Source organism: Melospiza georgiana, chromosome 2, assembly GCF_028018845.1.
Source record: "Melospiza georgiana isolate bMelGeo1 chromosome 2, bMelGeo1.pri, whole genome shotgun sequence".
NCBI classification, from domain to species: domain Eukaryota; kingdom Metazoa; phylum Chordata; class Aves; order Passeriformes; family Passerellidae; genus Melospiza; species Melospiza georgiana.
This window is the reverse complement of record NC_080431.1, coordinates 85,072,932-85,090,886: the sequence shown is the minus strand read 5'-3', so window position 1 is coordinate 85,090,886 and position 17,955 is coordinate 85,072,932.

The window sequence follows — 17,955 nt, the reverse complement described above, 5'->3', positions numbered from 1 at the left end:
TGAAACTCTTGACATGATGTTCAATGCTATTTTATCCCTTGAGTAATACTTAGCTTTAAAAATGGCAGGAGACCCTTGGTATTGCCTCCGACTCTCTCTGTTTGTAGGATCTGCACAAAACATATGGTACATGGAGAAAGGAAGAGCTGTTAAAAGGATGAAAGCTGTTCCAGTAAATGTGGTTGTTAGGAGCCAGTGCAATATCTGTCATCGATGAAAGCAAAATATTTTTGGGTATTTGTACTTTATGGCACAAATATTTTTTAGAGAATGCTGGTAAAAATAATTTTTTGAGAAGTACACTGTCCAGGAAATTTCTGCTGTCATGTCTTGTAGCACTGGAAATGTCAAAGTTTCTTCTGCACAGTGTTTCACTCCACTGCCATGTCAATCCCAAAGAGATACTTGTGTATCATTTCCTACCTGTCCATAATAGCTGGCCTAAGAAAACACCCTCTCCACAGCATTTGCCCAGTGTTTAGATGTTCAGTCAATAGCAGGAGATATCTTGTTTATCTAAGAGAGAGGCAATCTTGAAGTAGCTGAGACTGAAATAATAATAATGCTGTTCTTTCCTCTTTCTTCCCCCACTAAATATCTCCCTTCCAGGCCATTTTCCAGATTTGCTGGTGTGTCTGAACTCAAAGCAGGAGGCAGAGTGCTGGCAGGGGCTGTGCTGTGGCGGTCCATAATACATCAGCTGTGGAAGGTCGTGCATCTCGCCACTCTCAGTAATAAATACACAGCTTGGCTCTTCAGCCTCGCCCTCCCCCAGTGAGCTCTGCATGTACATCTACAAAACACCCTCTGGCATGCATGCCTATAAACAAGCAAACAAATCATGCCACCTAAAAAACAAATTGAACAATTCCTCCTACAGCCTGGGAAGGAAAAGAAGAAAAGACTATGCTCTTTTTTTTCTATTTCTGAAATATTGAAGAGCTACTTAGCTACTATTGTGACAGAAAGGTAGATAACTAGGTTGATTCCACAGTAAGAAAGAAAGAGGAAACTGTGGAAGACAGAGATAAAGAAGCTTTGTGTTGTGTTTCAGTCAGCTTGATAAGTGGCTTTCTCCTGAATCCTCAAAGGAGCAGCCTCCATGGGTCAATCTCATTAGAGGTAGAAATGGAAGAGCTGCATGAGTCCACACTGAGCTTTACCTAGAAAATTTGACAGCAGGGCCACTGCTGTCAAGCTTAGGCTTGGAGGAACAGCAGCAAGGTGCGGAGGTGACTGAGGTGGAGATGCCTGTGACAGAGCAACCACCACTGTCCAAATGACCTGTGGAAACCTATTTGTTCAGGAAGGCACAAAAACCCAGGTCTGTTTCTAACAACAAATCACAAATCAGTGGCAAGACACCATGACATGTAGATGCTGAGCAGACAGTTTTCCAAATGAGCTGACTATGCTACAGGCGACATTTTCCTACAGGTTCTCAGAGAGTGCATCAAAGGTGATTCTAAGAAGTGAATCTGTTTCACAACCAGCAAGTTATTTTTTAAGGTCAGCAGCCCTCATGAGGTAGTGTGAGGCCTACAAAATTTTCTCAAGGTTAGACATCTAAATAGCATTCAAAATCATCAGGATCCTTAATGTCACAATATTTGATATCAAAAAGAAATTGTCAGGAAGGAGGAAAAAGTCTGGAGTTCCTGAGGGCAGCTGTACTACTAACCCAGTCTGTTTTCCAGGGAATATGTTCCATGCAGAAGATTGCCAGGTGGCTATCACAGATATCAAGAAAGGAGTCAGGAAACTCATGAGCTATATTCAGTCTGCAGTTGCTACAGGCTGGGTTTCTCACTGTAGAAGGGGGCTGAGTGATGCTGTTCTTCCTCAGGGGTAGAGTGACATTGGGTCCTGCTTGTGACATGCTCTTCCATCCTCTAGTGCAACACAGTGTGCCAGTGCTGTGAATGGGATTACACATGGAGTTGTGGATACTTGGCATCTGTTCCAGGGGCAAGAGGGGAAAAGACACATGGGGGTATGTGGTGCGTGGGAGAAGTTTGTAGTGGACCTGATCCTCCCCTATCAATTCTGTGGAGAGAAAGAATGGGACATTGACTCTCACTGCATGGATTTTGCAAGGTCTCTGGTGATATGAGGTTCCTACAGTAGATTAGGGTGAATTTCTGTATTGTTGGAAGTGGTCATGTGCTTTGGTTTAGGTATTTTTGTGGTAGCTGAAGGCTGTTTGGCAGAAAACCACTGCTTCACACCTCCAATGGGCTTATAACTTAAAAAAGGGACAAAACACTGCAGGGCCTGGGAGTTTCCCATGCCTTCTTCAGTGCTGCTTACAATACATCTGTTCTATCTATAGTTGTCATAGCCAGGGGTACCACACTTCAGCCTCAAACCCTCTGAGACACTCCTAAAATGGGATCCTGTGTCTATCCTATTCTTTGCCTACATCCCTCCACTCCAGTTGGCTGTGACCCCAGTTGGTCTTGGCTCAGCAGTCTTTTTGTTAGGAGCTCTGTGACCTTGTGCTGACAGAGGCAGTCAGACAACGTTCTCAAACCAATGTATGGTTAATCAAACAAGTATTGCAGGCCATTAAAGGAAAACCTTTCTTTTAGTTTCCTCTAGTAGTAGGAAAGCTGTCTTTGCTTTTCCAGTCCTTCAGTGGATCAGGTTCTTTTGTGAGTTTGGGCTCCACAGAAGTATTTCCTTTCTCCTGTCTCCAAGGAAATTTTCTTAAAACCATATTGGTGTTCTGGTCCAAATTCTTAGGCAAAATTCCCTTCATGATGAAGGAATAAATTTTTTCCAGGAATTATAGCAAGTTACTCTCTGTTAGGGACTCTAGTTGTGTTTAGTTAAGGTGCTTATTTAGAGCTAAGACAATACTCTGAGGCTGGTTTTCTGGTATTCTTTTTAATAACCCTTTCCTCTGCAGTTTTTCTTTAAAGCCTCCTCAATGGAGGTAATAAAAACCCTTTCAGTCCAACTAGATCGTGTGAAAAAATTCCTGTTTACCTGCTGTATAATGTCACTGATCAACCCTAGATCCTTCATTACATTTTCACTTTAATATTTCATTCTGTTATGAGGTAATCTGGAGAAATCAAATGAGGGTATGAAATTTAATTTTGCAGAGGTCCCCCAAAATTGCCAGCCAGTTACTCTGGGTCTGAATCAATGGCATGCAAGAGAAGTGCTCTGTGTTACATCCTCTAATTGTCACTGTTGGCAATCTCAATTGTGTAGAGAAGCTTGCAGAGGCAGACATTCATTTTAATATTCCCATTAGAACAATCCTGCTAATACAAGTGATTTAAGAACAGACTTTTGTTGTAGAAATAATAGCTTAAGTGGAGGTGGAACCTCCTCTATACATCTTTCTTTTTTTCTTTTGAAATCTCAGGGCCTACAGCATATTATATGTCACAGGAAATATCGGTGTAACTGCATATTGTAATTTGCTTGCAGCACATATTGTGGAACGTATCAATGAAGTGTTTGACAATGATAGCAATACAGGAAAAATCTTTTTTGTGATCTAGCAGTTTTTTTTATCAAGCCGTTTAAGTCTCTTACTATTTGTTGGTGGTGTAATATAACAAGAAGCACTGTGTAACTAATGCTGCATCCAAACTGAAAACATTGCTTATAATGTCTCCTGGCTTGTAAAATAAAATCTTGCCAGAAAAGGCCTCTTTACCTAAGAGACAGGCGTTTACGTGATCAAGGACTTCCTTCCACATCCTCCCATCTCTGCAATCAATTGTGTAGTTGTGAATGATGGAGCCTACAAATGGAAATGTCAGGCAGAAAGTGTTTATGCAATTTTGAAAATAGTGTAGATACTGTGGTTGAATCTCAGAGAGATAAGATTACACTGTATGTGTCTGTTCTTGTGTCTATGTGTATGAAAGAAAGAGCAAGAGGGAGATTACATTGTGTTAGAAAAAAGGAATGACAGTGTGTATAAGAGAGAGATAAAATTGTGTTTCGGGGCCTCTGTGTCAAAAAGATTTCATTGTGCAGATGTGTGTGTAGCTGTCCTTATGCTGACGAGAAGGTCTCTGTGTGTTTAGAGGGAGAGATGATGCTGTATTTGCATTGCAGGTATATGGTGTGTTAGAGAATGTATGCATGTGTAAATATGCATGTGAGTAAGAGAGCCTGTACTGCGCATTAAACATCTTGGAGTCATACTGCGTAACTCTGTTGCAATTTTGTTTGCAAAGGAAACCACTGCCATAGTTTTGGAAACATTTTTCCGAAATTCTGAATTTCCTAGGGCATCTTATATTTTTCACTCAAAGCAAATTTAGTAGTTCCTATTAAAATATTTGTTGAAGAGGGAAAACTATATGTAGGGAAATATGAATTATAAAATTATGCCTGAAAAAAAGTCAGTTGGAATGAATGTTCATTTCATTGATGAACAGCACTTGGAGTAAACAGAAAAAGCCAAAATTATCAGAACTTGCATTTTGCCCAAAGCAAATTTTAATGTCGCTTCAAAACAGTAAGTTATCAAAAAAAAAATCTTTTCTTCCACGAAACATGAACATGTAGTGGTGATTCAGAAGCTGGGAGTTGTGATATATACCTGCATTTTTAAACAGAATGCATTATATCCTTTTTCACAAGTAATTTGTGATTCTGAACTCCCTGATAAAAGCATTCTTTTTTTTTCTTTTTTTTTCTTTTTTTTTTTTTTTAAAGTAGCTATGTGAATGATGTATTTATTTTAGTTGAGAAGATGTAGCATTTTGGATATGCTAAAAAAAAAGTATGGCTGAGACATATGATGGAGAAATTAAGATGTGCTAAAAAGAGGAAATGGACTTCTACTGTCTTCCCCTTCACTTGGACTTACCCTGCATCTTGACAGCGATGCCTCTGGTTCCCTGCATACGAGTTATGGCCAGCTCTCAGCACCAGACACCTGCTGTCTGTACAGCTCTGCTGGGGGCACAGGCCCCTTTGGATATGGCCACACTGTGTTCTGCTTCCATGGGCTGAGTCTGTGAGGCACTGTGGCATTGGAATACACAAAGCTGAGCCCACTTTCTGTGTCCTACAGTTTAGGCACTTTAGCTATTTTCATCTTACTCAAGAATAAAGTGTAAATGGAACACTGATAAATGCTTAAAATGTTTTAATTGTTTTAATCTGACCTTGGTTTCATAATTTAGGTGATTGAGGCTCTTGTGTGGGTGTGGTTTTATACTGAGTACATACATGTAAGAGGAGGTCTCCACCTCCTCTCCTGCTTACAATCCCCCAGGGGACTAGATACTCCAGAGTGCCTCACACAGTAAGTAGGGGAGAGCTGAGTGGTCAGGACTTGCTTCTGCTAATCTGAATGCAGCATCTGCATGTAGGCTGGTGTTCTCCACAGTTGTGATTCATGTGCCCATCACTTCCATGTCATGGCAACCTTAGAGAAAGCTGTTGGACTGCCAGGACTGTCACCACACAGGTTTTTAGAGAAGCACTTGGCATCCTCTGCATTTTTTTCTAACAAGGGGAAGAAAATCTGCCTTGAAGCGTGTAGACACCTTTCAGTCCCGCAAAGACCTGTACAAGAGGCAGGAAGAAGGTGGTAGGGGGAACAAAGGGATATTTTTGTTCAGTCAGCAATGGTTCTGGTCTCCCTGGGATGGAGTCCAAACCTTACTGCTAGCAGCCTTTTAATATCAACAGCCATAAATCCATCAACTCCTTGTTATTAAATGAGATCCTTCCATATCATTCTGTTGGAATTCAGCAATGGTTAACTTCTGTCTACAAGTGTTCTTTCTTGGTCTATAGCAATCTTACTTCTGGCTGCAAGTTTGATGACAGGCTCAAGGAATGAAGAAGGGTGAGACTGAATATTGAAGAGAAGTACGTGAAGACAGTACTCTTTCATCATTTCAGCACCAACCCAAATTGAAGCCTTCCTGCAGCCATGCAGGGTAGCCATTAAAGATCTGCACCACTTTGTGCTATCCCACGATGAAACTTTCCCTATCTCTCATGCTCAAGTAAGATGATATGCAGACGACATCTACTCAAATAGTTAAGCCTCTCTGTGCTCATTCTCTGAGAGAACTAGGCTGTCTAATTCAAGACTGTGCAGGTTTCAGTGGTCAAGGAGTGCGGCTCTGCTATGCTTAGACAACACCTGCACGTCTTATCTTGGTGGCTGTGTGTCTCTGCACAGTAACACCCAACACATCCTCCCCTTCATACTGTCATACACTTTGCTGGTTCTCTTGTGTGCTCTTGTGTTTATGTGCCCTGCCAGGTTTGCCACCTGTCAGCACCTTCTTGCGATTCTTCTTACATTTTCTCCTTTCTTGCAAAGCCACAGCTCCTAGAGTCAGGTGGTTGCATGAAAGTTTTGGCTGTCATTTAAAAAGAGGTGGAGATTTGTAGCTTTTTTGGTTGTGGAAAAAACTTGAAAATATAGTGCTACAATGGATTAAAAGAAACAAAATGAAAAGACACACTCTTTCTTGTTTAGTTGCTTGATTTCTATGTCAGTTTGATTTTTGGGGGATGCACAGCTCAGGTTTTAATTTATGCAATGTAGATTTTGGTACACCTTTGTATGCACATGTACCTTCTCAGCTGTATGTATAAAAATACACATGCATTTGGAGTAGATATACATGTGTACACCCACACCTGCCAACTGCACATATTCCCTTCTCACAGAAACCTTCTTTCCTATTCTGCCTTTCTTCCACACATTTCCTTTTCTGCAGCTTCTCTCCACCACCTTCCTCTGAGTTACGGAATCTCCACTATTGCTTGTACTGAGTAGCCTTCTCCCCTGCTCTCCCTCCCTCCTCTCCTTCACTCCAGGAAAGCTCTTTCTGATTCTCTTTTCAATGGTGTCTGGCATTCATACCTCTGTAGACAGAGAATGTCAAGAAGACAGTGACGTGAGCAGACAGAATAACCAGGGAATAAAAAGGAGTTGGTTGAGAATCTGTAATTAGAAGCCCAATTTCCATTTCCTTCTCAGGCACTTTAGAATCCCTTTCAGGGGTTTCTTGACTGTCTCAAAATTGAATGTCATTGAGATTTTTTTTTTCTTCTTTTTTTTTTTTATTTTTTTATTTTGCATCTTCTTGTTTCCTTGGCAACAAGTTGGTGATGCAGGAGCTAGAAATGTGCTATGTCTCCGTGGAGATGTTGGCGTGGGTGTGCCATGGTGACATCCACGATGGACGCACAGCTCTGCCAATCCTACACCACCCCTTGTAATAAGCACCATGGGCCCAACCTCAGAGGTGACGCTTTTATTTTTAGCTTCATAGGTGTTAATCTGCTCTCTTTTCATGACGATGGGTCCAGACGTCTCATTAGTTACATCAGCACAAATTGACTGACTTGAAAAGGGCTGTTAGGGCCAAGCCTTTAGGTTTCTATTCAGGAACTTAACTCAGAAGAAATTACACTCCTGTCATGGATTGTACCCATTGCAATGATTTGAATCCTCATTCTCTTGGGGAAGAAAGTTACCAGTCATTAATGAATAGGACTGTGAATCAGAGCTCCCACGTTTTATTTGATTCTAAATGATGTTTTTTCACTCTTTCATACCTCAAGGGCTGCTCATTTGGAATGTAAGGAAACTGCTGTCACTCTTGGCCTGGGACACAGGAGATTAAATTTCACTGAGATGTTTAGTAGGAAGGTTCCAAGGTAACTTGTATACTTCCATAAGACAAAACTGTCTCATCCAAAGAGTCTGTTGTTCAGATGGCTTAGGCCTTGTCTGGGTCTGCCCAAATGGCTCACTATAATGTTCTTTCCCCCTCTGGTCCAGCACACTCAACACCTTTACATATGTTTTTTACTGTGCTTATAGCCTATTCAACCTTCTTATTCTGCGTTTTGTCTTCATCAATGATCTGGCTGAAAGCCAAGACCCAAACTCTCCTTTGACATAACTCTTGATACGTACCATAGTGGAGTAAGGGCTAGCCTCAATCTCATCAAATATCCAGAGGTCTTACTTCTTTTTTCGTGTTTCATTTTCTAGGAGGCTTTATGACATCATACAGAGACTGTGATGTCAACAAGGAACCCTCTGGGTAGGCTTTTGAGAGGTTGCTATGGATCTTCTTACTGCCAAATGACTGTAACTTTATCCCAATGGGATTTGCAATAGGGCTCATCCATGCAGCAATAAAGCCAAGTATCGAATTCTTCTTGCCAGAAAGACCAATTAAAGGATTAAGTGTGAAAAGCTAAAACCCGTAACAACCATAGTGACTGGGTTTTCTTTTCCTTTTTAGACTGTAATCATCTTTGCAGCATATTGTTCTGGGGTCAGCATCCTCAGGGATACATTGGTACAGCAAATGATGGAAAGAAGCTGGAGAGGAAAACCAAAGTGAATCCAGCCAAGGCAAGATAAGCTTCTCTTCCAGCCATGCTGGCAGATTTCCTTTGCCTTCTTTCCTACAATTTTTAAATGTTTTGAGCACAGACTTAGTTTATTTAGCTTCCAAGACGTGTTCTTGTTCAAAAGGTGTTTTATTGTGTAGAGCCAGAGGAAACATGAGGAACAACCAGGCACCAACAGCACATGAAGCAGATGTGTCATTGACACAGCATGTCAATGGGAAGCGAATCCAGATTCTGTTTTTAAGGATGTTATGTTCCAAGAGAGGTGCATAAATCTGACTAAAATGCCTCGCTCATTGGATCTGAATCTAGCATTTAGTCCTGACTGCCACTGAAATCCAGGTCAGATTTGTCTTTTTATTTGCAATTGTGTTAACAGATGAGAGGAGCTGACACATCTGTCTCACACCAGCATTGTATCTAGTGTTGTCTAAAGAAGGTCTCCTGCCTCAAGGAACCAGCAGCCCTTAGGTGTGATCTGATAAGATGCAGAACACCATAACAGAGGCATTTCCACTAAGTTTGGTGGGGAAAAAGGCTGCATGTTTGGCTGCATGTTTGCTAGGAATGGAAATGATACAGCAGTGCCCACAGCCAAAAACTTATTATGTGATGAATTACCTGGAATAAGCAGTAAAGGTAGTGGAAGCTGTTGTTGGAATACTCAGTAGAAGGACTGTGTCTAAATCATGTGACTAAAACTGAATAGAGAGAAAAATGAGCTCAAAAAACCTCAACAGAACTGTCCTATGGGGGTTTCTTTTTTATTTACTCTTTTTTTCCTAAATGCATTAGCAGAAAATGTCTGCAGAAAAATTTAAATAAAACACTACAGTGTTTATGTTTCCAGCCCAATAACTGTTACTGATTTTGCAGAAAGAATCAGGTTTTTCCCCAAAGTAAAAACCCTGTTCTTCCTCCTCATCTCCCCTCTCTGGATCTGTGGAAATGAACTCTACACTTACCAGGAACACTGCAAGGAAAATCCTGCCAGCTCAGATTCTTCTCCATTTTGAGTAGTTACAGGGAAGTCTTGGAGCAGTTTTACCCATACCAAACAGCAAGAGATTCCCCATGTCTTTTGAAAAGAGGGTATAACATGAAATAAAGTACAGTCCAGATTCTTCTATCACCTTTTTCTGCTGTGTCCTTCTTGCACTTGTTACCACCCCTTAGTGCTAGAGTCCGTGTGCACAGAATACATGAGAGACCTCATCCTATCTCTTGTCCCCCAGAGATTAAACAAGTATGCACCAAGTAGGAGATTGCTTTTGATTTCTCTTCTCTTCCCCTTCTTCCCCTGACTTGAGATTCTGCAGCTTCTGCAATGTGACAAGTTCCTGTCAGCTGTCAGGGCACTAAAGTAAAGCTTTATCTTGTCTCCACAGCCCTGAATGACAGGGCTGGCAATAGGTGCACTTCAGCCAGGCAGCCACTCCTGCCATATGCTCTTCTAACCTCACTGCATGCTCACACAGCAATCTGTAGCCTGGCAGATCTGCTGTTTTTCCTTGCAAGACCTACAAAAGGAAGCAACCCTGGTTCCTCTCTCTTTCTATTGCAGTATCTTATGCTGGATTGCAACCCTATTTTTTTCACCTTCTTCCTCCAGCATTGAGTGAGAGTCAGACTACCAGTCTAATGCTGGAGAACGAAAATCCTGCTAATTCTTTTAAACTAGAATTGACTGAAAAAATGGCCTTGGGGCACACATCATAAATTGAGTTGAAGCCATGCACCATGAAGTTGGAGGGCAAAAATGCCCGCAACCTATCTTCCTTTAGGGAGAGAGGACATTAGGTATTCACACTTCAAGCTTGCCAGTTAATCCCCCTTATAGCACAAGGCTAATTTCAAAATAACATTTATATGGTGTGGTTTGCTGCTGGAGAGGGCACTGATGAATCAGTTAGCTGCCCTTTATAATAAGCACAACTGCTTCCCAGACTGCTCTTTTCTACTGCCTTGTCTGCCAGTCATCTCTGTGCCACATGCTCCTTATTCAAAGGGCACCTGTTGAATAACCATGAAGCAAAGTGACAGAGCAGGGGCAATAAAAAAGGTGAAGCACAAATGCACAGTGCAGTTTTAACCACTGTATTTCTATGGTCTTGCTGTAGGGACATAGGGATTCTGCTGAATGACTGTGCTGATGCTTGAATGAGGAATGATAAGCCTATAATTTACTTGCATGGCTGTGTGACTGCTTCCTGCTGAGTAGGAAAGCCTAGATGGGTGTTTTGAGCGCTAACAGTGCTGCAGCTCAGAGCAGTTCTTTGCTACCACAGGCATCACACACATCCTTGTCTGAATGAGCCCTACACCACAGGTTTGGGTTAAATATTGCTGCCCAGTAACATCTGGGAAATCCAGAAATTGCAGAAGGAATGTGTTGCAGACAGCTGCTGTGGGAGTAGCTTCTGGTGGGTCTGAAATGCTATTCATTGATCTGGAAACCCATCCATGGAGTAACTCATATTAAAAGTGCATAAAATTAGCAAAGAAACCTACCAACATACTGGTGATTCTGCTGACTCAGAATGTCAGTCTGTCCCTGTCATGAGGAAACTTCACCTCACTATCTCATCCCACCTACGTCTGACAACAAGACAGCAGTCACAAAGATAACTCACCCTCCAAGAGTTTCATAAATATTATCTCTGGGTAGATGGCAGGGAAAGATTCAAATTAGTAAAGGAGAGGCAGGAGAAATCAAGTATTACTCACTCTCTTTAGCAGCTTGAGAATGACCATCTTTGAGTAGACCAAAGGTCTGTCTAGTTCATTTTATTCAGGAGCCAAAATTAGGGACTGAGAGAAGCAATAAAAGAAACAGCTAAGATGCTTCTACCAGACACTCTTCCAGCCTGTAAGAGTTTTCAGCTCTGATACTTTCTGAGGTAGAGAATGTCTGAAAGAGCCATAGCAAGTTCTGTTTCTTCCCTTATGGATAGGCCAAAAGAAGTTACTCAGGGTCATAGGAGTCAAATGAGGGAACTATAGAGATGATGGCTGTGTCAGGGAGAGTTTATGGAAAGTAGAGTAGAGGGGAAATATTAAGAACATGGGGTAGATTGGGGGATAGTGTGTACCACAGGGTCACAGAATAAGAGTTTTTCCACATATGACTTCAAAAGAATCTGATTTCAGATATTTCAAAAAGTGTCTTCATCACATGCAGTAATATTAATTACCTTAACCGTGGATATGTTTGGCAGACTAATAACAAAGATGAACTATGATGTATTTCAAAGGAACCTAAAGATCAGTGAAGATTTTGTTTCTTCCTTTAGGAATGTGGTAATTGAGAAACTGAAGTAAATTTATCAAGGTCCAAAGCATGTTTGGAGCAGTAAATACATTGCTGCTGTGAAAAACAGATATGGAACGATTTGAAATTGTAAAAGAAAGGAGTGAGTGCTTTGTAAACACTGCCACGAAAGTACATAGCTTTTAAATAATATGAACTCAGGGCTAAGCCTTAGAAAAATAGATAATGCTGTTGCCAGGGCATAAATATGCATACATTGAGAAAAAGATGTTGTTCCTCAGCTTTATGCATGTTCCTATTAAAGAATTCTTTCCTGAAGTCTATGAAAATATCTATTTGTTTCAGGAGATAATGTTGATTTACTTTAAGCTTTACTTAAGAGCAATTGAACACCAGGACCAGGGGAAAGCAGCAGAGTCTGTTAGGTCCTTGACTGGGGTGACTGAGGAGAGAACAAAGTGTGACTGAAGTCAGTGATAGTGTAACTGAGTTGGGTTCATTCGGATGTTGAAAAGAAATTTGAAAAACTGAAAGCAAGTGGTTCGGCATCCAAATTTTAAATCCACTTATAAAGTAATATTTATCAAGGCATATTTTGGACAGTCTGAGGACTTCTAACTTTGATACTTCTATGGATTTACCTCCTAGGAAAAAGGATCTTAGAACAACAGAATTCACAGCAGATCCAAAAATTTCCGATGAATCAAAACAAGCAAACAAAAGAACCAAACCATGGCAAGCAAAACCACACAATAAAGCAAACAAAACGCTCATGGGTTTATGACTGGAATGCTTGGATAGATTTTACAGAAATGCATGATTGCATTGGGTATAATAAAGAATTTTAAATCTTCAGTATCATTAATGAATTTTGCTTTTGAGGGTTGAAAAGCAGAGTGTGACTACCAAGCAGAATTTCTGTCCACTTAGTAGCATTTCAGGAGATGGTAAACAGATTTATCATCTCTTATGCCTTTTAATAATGTCTTTGTAGAAACTGTGGTGAAATTCTCAGTGTTAGGTGAAATTACATGTCCAGCACAAACAACTTTAATATGTGTAGATTATCTCACTGCTACAAGAAAGACAGAAAGTATTTTACAATAAAATATTGGAGGAAGTGACAGTAAGATAGGATTTAAGATCAGTTTTAAGTCAATGAAGATAAAAGAAATGCTTCCTGAATTTGTTGTGTGTAGAGGAATAGGGCTTTAATGCTGAGCATGACATAATTTTTTGAAGTACAAAATCATCCTTTAGTTTTCCTGGGGTGTGATCCCTTTGTACTTACACAGACAGGATCTGTTGATGTCCTGGGAAATAACGAGACAAATTTTGGGCCAGCGAGGTTGCACTGCGTGTGAAGATCTAATAAGAGCCTACAGGAGTTTGATAAAATGATAAAAAGGGAGATCCAGCAAAGTCCTATTTTCAGTGGGCACAGTATGATCAAAATTAAGTCAGACAGAGTAGCTCAGCATCCTTTGGGAGGCCATTTTGACTTCTTGGATGACTAAACATACAAAGGAGGCAGGTTTTGCCAAAGATCTAAGAATTAATAACCTTCACTGGCTTTCAAGCAACGACACTAAATGAGCTTTGTGTTTCAGCATCTTTCCTCTCCCTGTTGGGCTGTTTTAGCCTATTAGTTCCCAAGGGTTACAGGAAATGCTGGAAGACCTTGAGGACATCACCATGCCTCAAGCCATGGCTTGGTAACTACTGAGCTTAATGCAAGAATGAAAATGGCCGTGCTGCCATTTTAACATTTTAACATTCCTTGTTAGTGGCTGACAGCTAAGCAGGGAAGGGCCTGGCCTGTGTCATGTGCAACATAGAGATTATCTGACACTGTCACATTGTTACATTTTTGTGTTTGATGTTGCCTGAGGACTGAGTGTTTTGTTTTCTCTGATTTATTTTGCTTTTAAGCTTTTAGCCCTAAGAAGGAAATTAAAGACATATAAAGTTTTAGGCAGAACTCAGTGCTGTTCTTGAAAAGAATCATAGAATGGTTTCGATTGGAAGGGATCTTAAAGGTCATCTACTTCCAAATCCCTGACATGGGCAGAGACACCTTCTACTGGACCAGGTTGCTCCAAGCCCCATCCAACTTGACACTTCCAGGGATGGGGCATCCACCAGTTCTTTGGCCAATGTCTTCCAGTGCCTCATCAGCCACACATTAAGAATTTCTTCCTAGTACCCAATGTAAACCTACTCTCAGTTTGAAGCCATTCCCACTTGTCCTGTCATTACATGCCCTTGTTAAAAGTCCCTCTCCATCTTTCTACCAGACTCCCTTCTGGTACTGGAAGCCCACAATTATGTCACCATGAAGCCTTCTCTTCTCCTGGCTGAACAATCCCAATTCTCTCAGCCTGCCTTCTAGGAGAGGTGCTCCATCCCTCCAGCCATCTTGGTGACCCTCACTGGGATCATCCCAACAAGTCAATGTCCCTCCTGTGCTGAGAACCTCAGAGCTGGGTGCAGTACTGCAGGTGGGATCTCACAGAGCAGAGTAGAGGGGCAGAATCCCCTTCCTTGCCCTCCTGGCCATGCTGCTTGGGATGTAGCCCAGGCAATGGCAGCGTTATTTTTGAACTGTGACTAATTTTAAGAAAGTTGGACATATATAATTTGCTTTTCTAACTTTATAAAGACCTAACACAGATCGTTGACTTGAAAAGAACTCTAAAATGAGAAAGCTCAGAATTACACTTCCCGAAGCAGATAAAATTGTATTCTCTTGTAGGTATTCTTAACAATAGAACCTTTCAATATATGATGATATGATACAGATAAGATTGTCAAACTCTCCATCATTTACTAGGGAACATTGTTCATATTTGAGCTTAGCTTTCATAACAAACAGAGAATGAACTTCTTTTTCCTCCTCTCTAGCTGAATAAATTAGGGCAACACCGCAGTATTACCCTTCAAATTTTATAGCATATGTTATTAAAGTAAGTTTAAACTTGACCCCACTGAGATGAACACACATGAGAAGACCATCTAGGTCAGCATGCTTGTCCTCTCTGATGTAAGTGGTAAACTAATGCCTTTTTCCTCCTTTCTCCCTCGAGCTGAAGGAGACCTTTCCCCCTCCACTGAGCCCTGCATCTGCTGTGTCATTACCAGAGCAGGCTTAAAGGTCTCTCTGTGCTTGACTGTGGGTCCTCATCACCTCCCTTGCTGCTTCCTGCTGCCTTCTGCAGGCTCAGAAACCCTCTCTGGCCTCTACTTGGGTCAGGTTGTGCCTCAGCTACTAGACAGAGGGGACAGACAGCTCTAGGTGGCAACTACATCAGAGACAACCTGAGTGAATTGTGCATGCAGGTTGTAGGGCAAAGAAAGGGGTGCAGCAGGTGGGAACCAAGACTGGCAGCATGTCACATGCTTCTCTAGCATGTCACAGTGCCAGGCATGCAGGGGATATGGCACTTTGTTGTATAGAACAGTTGTGTCTGGTAGTGAGTGGGACTGCTTTGAGAAATTAGGCTGCCCCTCTCCAGAAAGTTTAGTTTCCTCCTTGCCACCAGAATTGCTTGGGGAGGGAGCCAAACCCTCAGACTTACACAGAAAATTCACCACTGTGCTTGGAGCAACTCCTAAACCTCCAGAAAATCCCAGTCCAGAAACATAGCTCAGTATCCTGTAGAGCTGAGCTAAAATAGGGCCCTTTGCTGTAATGCAGTTTCCATGCACGGGGCAGCAGATTTGGATTCCCGCCTGCACAGACCTGGACTCTTAATAAAATTCCATCTGTGTTTCCTGCCTTCTGGGGTGAGTTCCTTTGGCTAACAGTGAGGTCTTGGAAAAGAAATTATAATTGCTGTAGCAGGGCACTCTTAAGAAGGTTGGATATGGTGCGGATCTGATAATGTGGAACTCTTTTAATTGTAACAAAATTTTAGCTGCGGTGAGACTGAACTATGACCCATTCTCTGTCCAAGCCCTGCGCTCTGTGTTTTGGACTGGGGAGCACTTCCACTTCAATCAGATGCAGTGAGTTTTGTGCTGAGGATCCTACTGCAAGGGAACAATCCTCTGCATATACCATGTCTGCCTGGCAGACTGAGGGATCTGGACTTTCCTTTTTCCTCTCAGTGGGTATCTTGTGGCCAAATTAAATGAATTCAAGGCAAGGAGACAGCCTTTTTAGGTCCTTAAAGGCAAGTGGATATTTACAGTTTTCCTGTTTTTTTAATTCTTGGAAGATCTTTGCTGTTCTAACTCCCCCATGTACAGCTGTGGGTAAGCGAAAGAATCCTGTCAGCTCACTCCATTACTTCTCTAATACAAATATTTCCTACATTCATTAACAGTCTGTGTTTTAGGGTTTGCTTCTGTCTTCTATCATTGATCCCGATCAATGCGTGGCCTGGTCACCATGTACCTGTGAGTGAAGCATGACCATGGTTAGAAATTTTTAATCCCTTGCTTGAAAGGCAGATTTGGCCTGTTGGGTGTCCTTCATCTCTGGAAACTTCACTCCACAGCTGACACTGAAGTGCCAGTTAAGGCCATAGGAAGGTCTTCAGTTGTTTTCCCTCTCATTCATTTCCTGTCTCTGTCCAGGGTACCCCATGTACCTTCCCTCATGCAGGCTGCTTCAGCTCAAGTCAGCTCTTAGTCTGGAGAGAAGAAGGAGTCTGGTCACCTGAGGAGACAGCACAGAAGACTGCTCATTCTTCCTCCCAGTGCTGAAGCATGCAGGTCATCCCTACCCTGGCATCAATGAGAGGCATTGTGAGCACGAGCAGAGCAGGACCAGGTGGTGCAAAGCAGGCTCAGGAAATTGTGCCTCACACCACACTACTGTCATGCCATCATACTGTCATGTGTCACTGGGCAGCTCCCCTATTCAGCACTGCAGTGCCAGGGGAATGGCACTAGAGGAAGAGGAGGGAAGATGAAGCCAAGAGGGGAGTAAAACAGACCTGAGGGTGGACTTTCCTTCTCCAAGTGTGCAGTCAGTGTGTGGGTCTCACACCTCAGCCCCAGCACTCCCCGCAGCACGGAACAGCACAGCCATCCCCACTGGCCCTGTGAGGTGTGAGCCTGGATACTGACAGCCACTCGTCATGGCACTGCAGGACAGAGTGAAGGGGGGGCCAGCCTGAGAAGCAGGGGAAATTGGCCCATGCTGAGCTCCTGGTTGACACTGATTCTTGTTCAAAGCTTGCTTTTCTGAGCCCGTGCTACAGCAGGAGGGACTGTGTACAACAGCACATATTGAAGGGTCCCTGGAGAATAAGAAAGGGACTTCCTGGGTCATCCTGTCTCACATTTGGTTTGGCTTGTAAAGTATCACATTCCCCCATGGCAAACTACAACTACATCGAGAATAATAGCTGATAGGTTGACTGCTTTCTGTGATGACATTTTTCTTTTTTACAGACAAGCATATTAGACTTCATTTTATTGAAGAGTTACAGTTTCAGCACTAAGCTGTGCTGGGATTTAACTGTTATGTTTGAATTTTTGATGATTCTGAAGCTCAATAATAATTAACATTGACCTAGGGGTTGTTCAGATCATTCTTTGTGCATGTTAAAATTATTCTCCCCTTGGTTTTACCTAGGTATTTGAGTTTGTGTATACAACACAATTTATAGAAAACATTTTTTTTTCTAAAATGCTGAAAACAGGGAAATTATTGAGCCCATTTCTTATTATGTGGGATATTGTAAAGTCAGGTGTCTTCAGTGCTGTGAGCCCAGCTGTGCAGGCATAGGAAGAAAAATGGAAATCACAGGGAACAAAGGCAGAGCACCTGTGCACATCCCTGTGACTAGCTTGATGGCAACAGGTGCTAATGTCACGTGAGCTCAGTATGGTCCAGGATAAGTAACCCAGCAGTCATTAAAGACACTGCATGAATTAGAGCATTCGTGGCATTTTCTGAAGCTTTCTCTGCAAGAGTAAGTGGCATTGTGGCTTTGAAAATCATGGCTTTAAAACTCTTATTTCGGTCTTAGGTCAAAATAAACTAGGCTCTCGTTTTCTAATATTAATAATTCAGGATTAAGTGAAATCCAAGGTAAATTGACGTAAGTGATCCTTATACTGAAAAATGGGTACTCCTCTGAGGAGATTCATGACTATGTCTAAATCATTTAGAAAAGGAGTTTGGTTGTAGTGTTGCACTGCACTGGTTTTTGTCACTAAGACATAGATGACTGAAAGTGAGGACAAATGAGACCAGACCTGCAAAGCTACTGAGGAGACTGAAATTACAAGTGGTCCCACAGTGGGATTTTCAGGAATGCCTATTCAAATGAGGATACCAAAAAATCTTTATA